The following is a 14524-nucleotide window of genomic DNA, read 5'->3' as shown; positions in this document are numbered from 1 at the left end:
CACCCATCTTCAGTTAAGCCATTGCCTCCAATCGATTTTTTTTTTCTTTGAAAAAATGTCATGGCCAAGATTTTACCCGTGTAAAGAATAATGAAAAAAATAAAAAACTACAAAAACTTGGAACTTGCACAGCAGATATCATACATAAAACTACACTTCCAGTCCAGATAAACGGAGCATAACTCCATTGCTATCCTTGTCAGACTTCCTCAACCTGTAAAATAGACGTTTTATTTAAGCGAACAAGACAAGAGGCAGAGCTGCTAAAATACACAGATAGCATGTCAGGAACCTTTCTGCCAGCATAATTACTGAAAAAAATTCATCAGTGTTTCAGGTAAATTATCCTTGCAACTAAAATAATCAAATTGGAATGCACAGCAGGTTTGTTTAGTCAAAGGAACCACCTATTCTCATGATCAAACTAAGTCGACGGAACACTACAAAAGACACTGACCGACAAATGAAGACTGCAAGGGGAACTTGGTTTGTTTGCTTGTTTTTTAGACAACTTGGTTGGTTAGACAAATTAGTAAACCATTGTTTCAGGTTTGTTAGCCAAGCACAAACCACCACTTTGCCAAATGGAAAAAACAATGTTTGCCCATTTGCAATGTACTTAACTTAAAAATTGTGAAGTCCTTAGGACAAGTTTGCAGAACAATTTGAAATACGGCAAGAATTCAAAGGTTGTCTGTGAATAAAGTACATCAGGTATACTATCAAATGGTTTACCTGAGGAAGATTTATCAATTCCATAACCGCCCTCTGCGGAGTCAAGTCATTATCAATTATCCGCGCTACTGCAGTCAGGACTGGCATTTTGACATTGTACTTCTGAGCTAATGCAATCACAGCCCCAGCAGTTGATACACCTTCAGCAACCTAAAAACAGAAGAATTTATTGAATTGTATCATACGGTCATGTATTGTGCATAAATTGATGTCATAGAAAGAATGCTGCACACCTGATTCATAGAACTCATAATTTCATCAAGTTTTTCGCCTGAACCAAGACGCAGTCCCACACTTCTATTCCGTGAAAGATTGACAAAACATGTAAGCATGATGTCACCCGACCCAGACAAACCAGAAAGAGTTGTTGGCTTCGCTCCCATCTTCAATTTAAGAAGTTGATGTCAGTGAATGTAGCAAGTTTTCAGACTTCATAAACAATGGAAATGCAGATGATTAATATTGCAGACCTTTGTTGCCAACCATCGTATTTCTGAACAACCTTGAGCAACAAGGGCAGCCATACAATTATTCCCAAGATTCATGCCTTCTACTATACCTGCTGCTATTGCAAGAACATTCTTCAGCGCACCTGCAATTTCCACTCCTGTAACATCACTGAAGTATCATAGGTCACATTCAAATATTCTTCTTCTTCTAATGTTACAATGTAATATCTCTACTAATATAACTCTTGTGCATGGAATATACTAGTCATAAATTTTAGACTACTAGTTTAATTTCAGATGAAAACTGAGGAAAAGTCTTGAGCTTTTTCTTTTTACTATTGAATGATATTCTGGAACTCAGCAAGTACCCTCTTAGGGAAAACATTTTTGAACAGATGTATATATTGTTTATTTTTCTCTGAATTTAGCATATGGGCCATTTTCTATGTTTTTCTGAATATAAATAATCAAAGAGTACTATAAACAGAGGAGAAAAAATTGCCTATTTCAGTCATGCTCACCTCTTCCATCTCATCTTCTATACCATTTTTTGTAAAAACAATACAATTTTTTGTAAAAGAAAAGGGACAGCCACGTAAATGGGGGAACTAATTTGAGAACTCAACATTGTAGGAAAACCTCTGGAACTTCAAGTGGTTTGAAGCAAACCCTTTTTGTTACTTCATTCATCCACCTTTTTTATGGTACGCAATTTCCCATGTTATAAAGTTGGTTGTCATATCATTGGTGATGAACCCTTGGGATTAGGCATTTTTACCTTGATGTGCTTATCCTCAAATTTGGAGAAGCTAATAGCTGCTGAATAGAACTTGCCAACTTTTTATCTTTAGATGCCACCACCATTGCTTCAATTTTAAAGTTAAATAACCGTGATCTTCAATCCAAATTAGCAGATTCAAAGTGCTTATGAAAGGAAGAAATCCAAAAGGCTAGTCACCCATATATTATTAAATACTAGCAGGATAGCTTGTTTAATTGTGTGGCCATATTTCAAACTAAAGTTGTCTTATACAACTCTGACACCTATGATGTACTAGCTTTTTGTTATTTGGTAAAAACACTGTAGTAGAGGTACACTGGTGCAGTTGCATTTACTATATCTACAGTACAACTGATGTGACATAGTAAGTAGTCAGCGCACCCCATAATTTATAATTCTTAGCATTATTATGGTCCCTTGGATTCCACTGAATTTATTTTTACATACAGATATGTGAAAAGAAAATTTAAAAAGAATTCATGTAGAAATAGTTTAGCATCAATCAAAATAGGGCATGAAGAAGATATAATAGGTTAACAATATGAAAAATAATATCAGCAAACCTGTAGGCAATTTGTTCATTAGTTCTACTGCAAAAGAAGGTCCTAATAAAACAATAAATGGTTGGCGTTGATTTCCCAATGCTCATGGGATGATTTTAGACATTGTCCGAAGGGTATTGAGTTCCAGCCCTTTGCTAAGTGATATGAATGGCAACTTTGGATCAACATGTGTTGAAATGCCTTCAAGAAAGGATGAACTGAACTGCCGCAAAAAATATCAGAGTCAAAAAGGATGAAATCCCTGCAGAACGCGCAATGTTTCAAAAAGAAATGTGAATACCTGGACTGGAACAGCATGGAAGCAGAAATCAGCTCCTGCTAAAGCATCAGCAGCACTTGTTGTTGCAACAATATTTTCTGGCAATCTGTGTTCTGGTAAGTATTTGCTGCAGTAAAAGGACAAATTGTAATGCAGATGACTCGTAATATTTCCCCATTGAAACGAAAACAGGTATCTAGAGACACGAGCAAAATATTTTGTCTTGTTCTCTTCCGTGTGATGATAAATAGTACATCAACATGAAATTGCAATGTAGCATATTCTTGATAAAGCAAAATTCACATCTAGATTGACCATGTTGCAGGAAAAATGGACACTTATGACAAATTTACAAATAAGTTGACACGCAGTTATATGTACTCTTGAATTCAAGTCAGTTTAGATCAAATGTGGTGCCTTTGCACATTCTCCTCCCTCGGCAACAATGTCCATCAGATATTTTACCTAGGACTACTCAACTTTCAGGAGCAATATTGATGGGAATGCGCAGTCGAAATTGATCCTAAATGCTTGTTGTGCCATGGGTGCTGACCAAGAATCTAAATTTTGATGGACAAAAAGTGATCTTCCTAACAGATGCTCCGAGAATAAAACAAGAATGTAGCAAGCTGCTTCCCTGCACTGATCAGGAAAGGTTCAAAGGCGGCAGCAATAGATTCTTTTTTTAGGAAAAGGAAGCAACAATAGTGACGAACCAATTGATATGGCTGTTGTTGATGGACCGGCAGACGAGGTCATCCCTGAGCAGCATGGACACCTCGAGGTCGGACTTCTTAGCCGCCACGTGCGCCGCCATGGCCGTCCCGAACGACCCTCCCCCGAGAACCACCACCTGCGAAGCCCACCCGCGCAGCCGCCCCCAATCAGATCCTGCAACCGCAAGGAAGCTAGCGAGGCGTCCCGTTCTACCTTGCGCGTGGTCTCGAGGACGTCGCTGCGGTTGCGGCGGCGCCAGGAGCGGGACCAGCGGACCAGCTTCTCCCACGCGATGCGCACCGCGCGGCGACGGTCCTTGCGGGCGCTCCTGCGCGGCGCGGCGGCGTCGCCGTCGTAGTCGTCGCTAGAGTCCTCGTCCTCCGGCGGGGGCACGTCATTGGCGGCGCCCGTGAAGATGGGAGGTGGGCGGCGGACGGTAGCGGCGAGGCGGGGGCGTGGAGTCGGGACTGGAGGGAGGAAGGTGGTGGTGGTGGCGGCGGCGGCGGCCATTGGAGAACGGAGGGCGATTTTGCGGGGCCTTGTTTGCTATCTTATACGTTCCGGCGTTCCCGCCTTCTGCAACTTCGCTTCTCTGTTTTTTTTCTCCCTTTTTATTTTTAATTAAAAATACCTTTTTTTCCTTACAGGAGCATTTTCTTGTTTTCTTTTGCAAAAAATTGCACGAGTATTTTCAACCTCACGAGTCATAAGGTGCTACAAAGATTATTATTAGACTTAAAGTCTGTCTGGGAGCACTCCGCTCCATAAAAAGATGATCCACTCCATAAAATTCACTCCACCCTCCACTCCACTCCATTATTTTTTTCACGACACGTTTATCATTGAGAGGAAAATTGTTACAGACACAAACTTGATGAGACCAAGCAGAGCTGGATCAACACAAGAACACAAATGAATAAAATAGAGAAAAACTAAAAAAAAACACACACACTAATGAGGGAACACAGCGACAATACGAACAGCAGCAAAGCAACACGGAGAAGAAAAAGGGCACGACCCACACCACTAGCCAAAACCCTACAACTGAAGCTGCAAGCAGATTCAGCAACGTCCAGAATGCAAACGTCTACGACCAAACAAAGATGGCCAAGCATCCACCCGAGCAATCAACCACAGCGGCAAAGCATCCGCCCAGAGCAAACCGCAACCAACACGACGACGGTGGCAAAGCATCCGCCAGGCTGGAATGGCGGCAAAGCATTCGCCAGCGAAGAGAATCCAACGACCAAGCGTGATCCGGACGATGCAGATGAAATGAAGCAGAGGCAGGCGCAGAAGCAGAAACTCTCCGAGGAGAGTAGATGGCCGCCACTAGCAAAGCTTCCAAGACAACGCCTCCAGGAAGGAAACAACGCCACAGGCGCTGTCGTCGTCTGACCAACATGGTCTAAATTTTCACTCGGAAGGCAAGCTGGAGAGAAAGGGAAAGGGTGGAAGGATGACCCTTCAACAAGGTAAGCGGCGCCCGAGGGCATCGTCGTCATCGGTCTGCAAGCGGATCCAAGGCTTTCACCACCAGCCCTTTCCAACCCAGAGCCGACGACCGCCACAGCGCAGACGGGGACACCGACGGGCCAGCCACCGCTACTTGGGGCCACAACACTAACACGCCGCTGGCAAGGGAGCGTCGGGTGAGGGCTGGCTACAACCGGCGAAGGAGCGTGACCACTAGCGCGCGGCCGGGATGGAGCGCCGACCGCGCGCAGCTGTGGCAGAACCACCTGAATTATCCCGGCTCAAGTGCGCTGGCCATCACCATAAAGACAACACCGACTCAAATGCACTTCAAACGGAACAATTCTTGGTCTGACGGGTAACGTCCCGATACAACCACCGGTTCTCGGATCGAACAAGCATACCCCGCATGATGGCGAGTCCAGAGATATTACAACCACATATTTTACAACACAAGCATAATAGTTGTTACAAACCAGTTCAAAGCATTATTACAGACCCAAACTTAGTAAAACAGTTATACAAGACATAACTTTATGTTCAGAGTTGAAAAGCAGCGGAAAGAAAACACGACGGCTACAACACGTCGCAAAAGTATACCAAGCTAGCCCAAGCAAGGTATCACTCGTCAGGGTCATTGCCGGCCGAAGACGGATCCTACTCTATGGACCAACCAGGAGGCAAAGAGCAGGGCCAGGATAGACTAGCGATCTGGTCCTCAAAACTCATACCTGAAAAAAGTTTCAACAGTAAGGCTGAGTATTCTAATACTCAGCAAGACTTAACCGTCAACGGGTATACTTAGCCCACCTAACTAGACTATGCAGGGTTCTGTGAGGCTCTGGTTTTCCTTTTGCTGAAAAGCAATAAAGAGTAGGTCCTTACTTCACATTTTAGCTTTCCATATTCTAGTTGATTAACCATTCTATGTAAGCACTAATCCTATTCAACCATGGTAGAACTTTAAGCAAATATCAAGATTGATCATAATAATATTGCTCTTATTACTCTGTGTGGCAAAGAGATCAAGCAGTCCCAAACCGTGAGAAGCAGACGATTCGAATCGAATTTGTTTGCCTGGCCAGACAGACCTAACACACACATTTGGAACACCGTCGGGTCGTTCCCAAACAACCGTTTACCTTTCTTTCCGGCTTGTGGATAGGGTCACTCTCCCCGACTACAGGGCACCAATCTCGTCCCTGCAGCCGCGGTGTTGTGCAACATAAACATAAATAAAACCTATCCCTAAGAGAGAGTGAAAGGTATATCCACTCCCCGGTCCAATTGGCTACTAGGCTTACAGCGTACCATATTTACGGCATGTGGCTAGTACGTTCAAAAACTTAACTAGCACTACCACACACCGCGACCTTAGCAAGTTCATCAACACAGACGGGGTCTCACACAAGGTCATGATATCGAACACGTCCCCGTCCGTCGTCCTTATATTGATAGCAGAAAGTAAACAAGCAATTCCTATAGAGCTCGCGAGTGACAGGCAATCACTCGACTTTTACCGGTCCTATAAGCTTAGCAATTATTCGAACTCAGGTCTAGTGTTCAGTACATAGGTTCCTAGGATCATGCATCTAGGGTTTCAATTCAATTCCTAAGAACTATAAATGCACAAGTAAATAATAACGATAAATTATAATAATTTGAAATATGGGTTATGTCCGGGGCTTGCCTTCTCGGTAGTCGCTAGCTAGGTTAGCCTTGGGCTCTTCCGGACTTTGGTCTGGGGCTTCAGTCAATATAGCGGCGTTCACCTGGGCTTCGGGATCACCTTCTTCGAGCTCCGAGATCAACTCGTATGTCCCGTCCGCTAGAACAGTCGTATCTATATGTGATGCAAGAGATGAAATTACAATCACACTCTTTTCATGATAAAGTTGTAGTCTAACAAATAGCAAACATACATTCACATGGGCAAGCGTTTATAGAGTAGATACTAACATTTCTAACTACACAAGGCATCATGATCAACAGTACAAAAGAATCTCACTACTTCATAAAACAAGTTGTAGTGGTTCCTATAGCATGCAAGTCATGGTTTCCTAATAAATAAACAAATCAGCACACATTTAGTAGTAAAATCAGAAAAAATTACATCAAACAGAAGGTAAACAGAGTAATCTATTCGGCAAATTTCGTACCAAATCATGCAGCCATTTATTCAGAACAATTCAATTATTCAGACAACACCTAGAACAAGATTTAATTATACAGGTTAGACAAGAGAAAAATAGAAGCTAGAAATTTAAAAGGAGGTCTCCACAGAGCTAAATTAGCTACCATAAAATTTTCATGATTTTATCTGCAAAGAATTAATTCTGAGAAAATAAACAAAACAGACAGAAACAAATCAAGATTCAATTTTAATTCCTGTTTAAACACGAACTAGTGCTCAAATTTCACCGGCATGAACATATGATCAAAATAAGGCTCCACAAATATTATCAGGATTTTCTAAGCAAGGAAACTATTTATCACAATTAAAGTTCACTTAATAAGAATTAAATCATAGCTATAGCTACACATGAGAACTGACCACGAAATATTTATAGTAACCCTGGCATCACATGATTACTCTACCATAAAAATTTCACAGCATAAAATTGCTTCAAACATCAGTTATGGAAAAGATAAAAACAACTAGCATTTAAGCACTAGTAACACAAATCTATTTTTACAGCAAAAACTCTCAACTAACACCCAACATATTATGATTCTAATGCATAGAACTACTCTCAAGGATTCCAAAACATCTAGATTTGCCTTTTTCTGTTTTTTCTACGAATTTCTATGGAATTTCAAAGTTTATAGCCAAAATAACAAAAAGGTCCCTAGTGTCACTATTCACTTGAGTCTAGGTCTAAGCAGATAACCCCCCTGGGTTTCTTTAAATTCCAGCAGAGAGGTCCCTGGCCGGATGGGGAACAGGGAAGGACGGTGGCCGGCCTTTTCCGGCATCTAGGCTCGCCGGCGGTGAGGGAGAGGTTGGGGAAACGAAGAAGAGATCGAGCCGCACACTCTGGTGCTCGTGGCGCGACGGGAGATGGTCGGAGGAGGGCGGTCCACGGCGGACAAGGTTGCGGCGGTGAAGGGGCTCGTCGGCAAGGGTGCTCCGGTGGTGGATGGTCGACGAGGGGTGGCCGATTAGCTGCACGAGAGTGAGCCGGAGCTAATGGTGAGGTCGGCGCAGGCGGAGCGGCCTTGGAGGAGTGGGTCGACGGTGAGCTTGAGGCTCACCGGCGTTCGGGTGAGCGGCGGAGGTGTTCCGGGGTCTGGGGTCGAGAAAATGGCGCGATAGTGAGGGGAATAGGTCGAGGAGATCCTCCTGGTTTTGATGCGCGCGAAAGAAAGGGCAGCTGGGACTCTATCCGAGCTTGCCACGGCGACGAAGATGTGGCGGCCGGCAGTGGTCTCTGGATCGCGTGGCAAGGAGAGGAGAGCTCCAGCGCTAAGGCAAGGGCGGTTGAGAAGGTCGGGCGCGACACATGGGCGGCCAGCGCAAGCAAGAGGTGGCCTTCCGGCCGGCCCCGAGCGGCGGCGGCGCTGAACAGCGGCGGCGACAGGGAAAGCAGAGAAGCAAGCAGGAGGTGGAAGACGACTGGACTTCTTTGTAATTTCAGAAAATTCCAGGGATCTTACTGTAAAACTAAAATAACTTCTAAACTAGGGCTCAAATGAAAAAGTGCCCAACATGAAAGTTGTTCAATTTTTCAAGATCTACAACTTTAATATTGTGCAAAAATTAATTTGACCAAAGGTTAAAGAGTTACTTTGAAAACATAAGAAGGATTTTGAATTCAAAGGAATTTTGTCTTTTCCAAGGTAAATTCACCTTATATCAAGACTTAAAAGTAAAATCTTCTGCCAAGCAATGATTGCACTAAATTTTGCAAATAAACCCTCCACAAAAGCAATATTTGCTCTCCCTATTCAAATTAAGTTATAGAAAAGACCTTACATTAAATCATAATTACACATTTGACCTTATAATTTTACAATCAGGTCCTTAATCAAGTAAAATAAGCATATGGTGCATAAAATGAATGCAATTCTACTGTGCAGACACCTAAGGTGTCACGGCAGCCGCGCCCAGCGAGGGAGCCCCGGCTGCCGGAGGCCGCGAGCCTCGACGAGGAAGGGCCGCGCCCGGCCAGGGAGGGCTAGCCACCGGCGACCGCGAACCTCGAAGAGTGAGCGCGGGTCGGCCACCGGCCACAGAGGAGCACAGCGAGCGGAGGGCCGGCCCCCGGCCAACCCCAGCGAAGAAGCCCACGTCCAGCCGGGAGGAGCCCAGATCCAGCAAATGGGATGCCGGATCCGGCCTCCGGCGGCCGGCGGCGGTGGCGGCGCAAGAAGGGTAGAGGCTCGCGAGGTCGGGGGGGAGGGGGGAAGGAAGGGAGGGAGGGAGAAAGGAGGCAAACCGATCCGACTTTGGCTCGGTCGCCGACGATAGCGACGGCCACCGATGGTGGCCTGGGGTGGGGTGGGGGGGGAGGGGAGGCTGTGTCACCCCCCGAGTCGCCACAAGGAGGACGACACGGGGGGTCAAGGGGCCTTTTCCGGATAGGTTGTTTTTTCTAATTGTTCCACTCCATCAATTTTCCTCATCCTGTTTGGCTCCACTTCACTCCACCAACCCTTGTGGAGCTATGTGATCCAGCGAATTCAGCCCACAAAAAGCCGAAAAGGTAGACTAGCGTCGATGGTGCTCGTCTCACCGTTCCCGTCTGCCTCTACCCCTGCCGAGGCGAACAACCAATCCAACCCCAATCCCCAGCACGGCGACGCCAACCGCCATCCCCCCACCGCCACCGATGGCTGCATGGCGCGACCCGAGGGCGGCGGCAGAGGCTGAATCTAAACTGTGGTGCAGCAGGGCCATGGGCGGCGGGGAGGCAACGGGATCCTGTGATGAGCGGCGACAGTGGCGGCGGTGGCACAACTCAAGGACGACAAATAGCGACGCAACACGAGTTCGGTGGGGAGGGGGGCATGGGCGCGCGGGATCCATTAGAGGGTGGCGTGGCCATAGGGTAAGACTAGAGTTGACTAAGCATGGGCATTCAGTTAAAACCGAACCGGTCGGTTCGGTTTCTTGGTTCTTGGAGAAGTTCGGTTCCTGAAAAACAGGAACCGTTCGGTTCTTTTCAGGATTAGGAACCGAGGAACTTCGGTTTCGGTTCCTTTCGGTTCGGTTCCGGTTATAATCGATGGAATCGAACTTCCAAGATGCGCGAAAAAATAGCTCATTCAATAGCAAATTTTGACAACATTTCTCCTTTATTTTTCATGCAATCCATCGTGACAATTCAGCATAAAACAACAGCACAAGACATAATTACTATGGTTCTCTTAAATTTAAAGGAAAACAAGCAACAATCACAAACAATTCATGATTCACACTCACAACAAACTACAAACTAAAAGGTTGATGGGCTGAATGTACAATGGGCCGGTTCCTCAGTTAATTGACTTAGGAACCAGAACTGAACCGAGTACTTCGATTCCTGAGAACCAGGAACCGAAATTCTCGGTTTCGGTCCGGTTCCGGTTCTCGGTTTTTCGGTTCGGTTCTCGATTCTCGGTTATATTTGCTCAGACCTATAGTTGACCGCGATGGGATAGAAGCAACAAAATATTTTTTTTGTAATGGGTAATTTTATCTAACTTCACCAGCTCCAAGAATTGGTGGAATACTTCTTGAGGTGCTCTTAAAAAAAAGGTGAAGTGAAGCTAATATATTTTTTTGGAGTGGAGCAGCTAGATCTGTTTGGACCTTCTTCTTTTTTTGGAGTGGAGCTCAAAAAGTTAGAGTGGAGTGCTCCCAAATAGGAACTAGTATTCAAGTTTCCCAAACAGGAGCTAGTGTTCAAGTTTATTGGGATCTTGGGTTTGCTTCTCAGGCTTGTAAAAGTGGAAGGAACGAGGCTGCCTATCTTGGCTAGCTCTCGGTTACATGTTGATACTTATAGGGAACAATCATTCCAAGATTACAGGGCAGGTAGTTGTCATCGACTTGATCTCCAAGCTATTGTTTACAACAACCTGAATCTATCTCTAAAGGAGATCAACGCCGTGTACAACTACCGGATAACAACAAACTGTTACAACCGAACTAATCTATTCAACTAACAGCCTCCCTCAATCTAAGCTCATCTTTGTTCAAGAGATTAAGATTGCGCTTGAAGTCCTCAAACTTTTGTACTGGTAATGCCTTGGTGAAACCATCTGCAAGCTGGTCCTGAGAAGCAATCAGCCGGATTTGTAGTCGCTTCTTGGTGACCCGTTCTCTTACAAAGTGAAAATCTATCTCTATATGTTTTGCTCTTGCATGAAACACCGGATTTGCAGAGAGATACGTTGCACCAAGATTATCACACCACAAGCATGGCGGCTGACTTAACCTGACTCCAAGTTCAGCAAGTAAGGACTCCAGCCAGATCAATTCCACCGTTGCATTGGCTATGGACTTGTACTCTGCTTCTGTGCTTGACCTAGAGACGGTTGCTTGTTTTCTGGCACTCCAAGAAACTAGATTATCACCAAGGAAAACAGCAAAACCTCATGTTGATCTTCTATCATCAACACTCCCTGCCCAGTCAGCATCAGAAAAGGCACTAACTAGCATTGACTCAGATTTCTTTATTCTTAGTCCAACACTAGCTGAATATCTGACATATCTAAGAATCCTTTTTACTGCAGACCAATGTACTGTTGTAGGAGAATGTAGAAACTGACAGACTTTATTTTCTGAGTAAGCCAAATCAGGCCTGGTAAGTGTAAGATACAGCAAAGCTCCTACAACACTTCTGTACTTGGTACTATCTTCAGCATTCAACAATTCACCCTCATGTTTAGATAATTTTTCCGAGACAAATAAAGGAGTTGAGGAGGTCTTACAATTTCGCATACCTACTCGGTTCAGGATATCCCAGGCATATTTCTCTTGAGACAGCAATATGCCTCCCTTCTCTTGTTTCACTTCTATGCCCAAGAAATAATGTAAATCACCAAGATCCTTGAGAGCAAAGTCTTGTTTGAGATCACCGAGTAGAGCTGCTACTGCTTTTTCAGAATTACCAGTGACAATTATATCATCAACATAAATAAGCATAAACAATGTGACTTCTTGCTTGGAATAAATAAACAGAGAAGTGTCTGACTTGGAAGCATGAAAACCAAGCTTAACAAGCTTAGAACTTAACCTTGAATACCAGGCCCTTGGAGCCTGTTTTAAGCCATAGATAGCTTTATCAAGTTTGCACACAAGATGAGGGGCAACTTCATTGTCAAACCCAGGTGGTTGTCGCATGTATACTTCTTCTTCCAGAACACCATGCAAAAACGCATTCTGCACATCTAATTGCCTTAAGCACCACCTTCTTGAGACATCAATAGATAGAATTGTTCTGATAGTAGCAATTTTGACCACAGGACTAAATGTGTCTTCATAATCAATGCCATAACGTTGTTTAAAACCTTTGGCCACTAACCTTGCTTTGAATCTATCCACAGCTCCATCAGACTTCTTTTTAATATTGTACACCCATTTGCAGTCCATTAAGTTTCTCCCTTCATTTGGGGGTACTAGATGCCAAGTCTTGTTCCGTATCAAGGCATCATATTCTTCTTGCATTGCTTGTTTCCACCGTGGATAACCAAACGCTTCCTTCAAGTTTTCTGGCTCACTAGTAATACAGCTGTTGCACCAACGAACATGACCATCAGTATAAACTTTGGGTTTCACAATACCTCTCTGCATGTGAGTCCTTGGTCCAGGCGCTGTTGGTGCTGGAGCTGCATCCACACCGGATCCAGGACTAGTCACAGAAGATCCTGGCGAAGAGGCGTGACCAGGGGGATCTGCTGTAGCCTCTGTCGGGCCAGGTGTCGCTGTAGGAGAGGACGCGCTGCGCATGACTGCGTCTGCCCCCCCACGCGGCGAGCTGGGGCTGGCTCCCTCATCATTGGAGAGAGCAGGCGTATCTGCCTGGGATCGCGAGCTGGAGCCCCTGGACAGATCTTCCTGGGATCCGGTGCGGGATCATGCGCATGTGGCTCTGCTGAACTCTGCTGTAAACTATCACCGGAAAAATTCTGCACATCACTTTCAGAGAGAAGATAGTGATCATTAGTAGCATATGAGTCAGTACAGCCTACTCCCTCATTACTTGGGTTAAGAAGATCCTCAGGAAGGAGGAGAACATCATTGCGAATTCTTGCACCAGCATTTGGATGTAGACTTTCAAAGGGATAAACCGACTCATCAAACACTACATTCCTAGAGATGTAGACTCTCCCGGTGCTAGGTTCTAGGCACTTGAAACCTTTGTGGAGGGAACTATACCCAAGAAAGACACAACGGGTGGATCTAAAGGATAGTTTCCGTGTGTTATACAGTCTCAAGTTGGGCCAACAGGCACAATCAAAAGTACGAAGGGAGTCATAGTTGGGAGTTTCCTTGAGAAGGCGCTGCACAGGAGTATCAAAGTTTATAACTTTGCTAGGGAGCAAATTGATGAGGTAAGTAGCAGTAAGAAAGGCCTCATCCCAAAATTTCAAAGGCATGGAGGTGTTGGCAAGAAGAGCAACACCAACCTCTACTATGTGTCGGTGCTTTCTTTCTGCTGATCCATTTTGCTGATGAGCGTGGGGACAAGACACATGATGCGATATACCAATGAGTTGGAAGAAGGAATTTAATTTTCCATATTCCCCTCCCCAATCACTTTGAACTGAGAGAATTTTTCTACCGAATTTCCTTTCTACAAGACTCTGGAAATTATGAAAAACTTGAAAGACTTGGGACTTATGTTTGAGCAGATATATCCAGGTGTACTTGCTATAATCATCTATGAAGCTAACATAATAAGCATGTCTCCCTACTGAAATAGGCACAGGCCCCCAAACATCAGAAAAGATAAGCTCGAGAGGGGCACTTGATACGCTTGTAGATTTAGGATACGGAAGCTGATGGCTCTTGGCTCTTAGACAAGAATCACACACGGAATTAAGGTTCTCATCATTATTACATGGAAGCTTATTGTTCTTAATGACACGATCAACAATAGAAAAAGAAGGATGACCTAAACGACTATGACATCTTGAAGTAGATGGCTTTATTGCTCCAAAGACTTGCTTCCGTGACTCTACTCTTGATGATTGCAACGCTAGAGGGTAAAGGCCACCCCTACATTTGCCTTGATGGATGATTTTCCTCGTGTCCAGATCCTTAATCAAGAAAAGATCAGGATGAAACTCGATAAGAGCATTGTTATCAGATGTCAAACGATGGACAGATGCAAGACTCTTGTTAGCATGAGGAACATGTAGAATATTTTGCAGATGAAGATTTTTATGAGGGGTATGTAGAACTGTATGACCAATGCTACTAATTCTCATACCTGAACCGCTGGCGGTGTGCACCTGCTCATGTCCATGATACTTGTCACGGACCATGAGTTTCTCAAGCTCTCCTGTAACGTGGTCGGTGGCGCCACTGTCGACGTACCAGTTCGTATCTACT

General features: G+C 44.6%; 1 pseudogene; it reads right to left on the bottom strand.

Annotated features, from left to right (window-relative positions):
- Nucleotides 1–8: 8 nt before the first annotated feature.
- On the bottom strand, nucleotides 9–4059 carry LOC120659746 (annotated as a pseudogene).
- Nucleotides 4060–14524: the final 10465 nt, after the last annotated feature.

Source organism: Panicum virgatum, chromosome 2N (genome assembly GCF_016808335.1).
Source record: "Panicum virgatum strain AP13 chromosome 2N, P.virgatum_v5, whole genome shotgun sequence".
In the NCBI taxonomy this organism is placed as follows: Eukaryota; Viridiplantae; Streptophyta; class Magnoliopsida; order Poales; family Poaceae; genus Panicum; species Panicum virgatum.
Note: the sequence above shows the minus strand (reverse complement) of the source record. Positions and strands in the feature narration are given on the sequence as shown.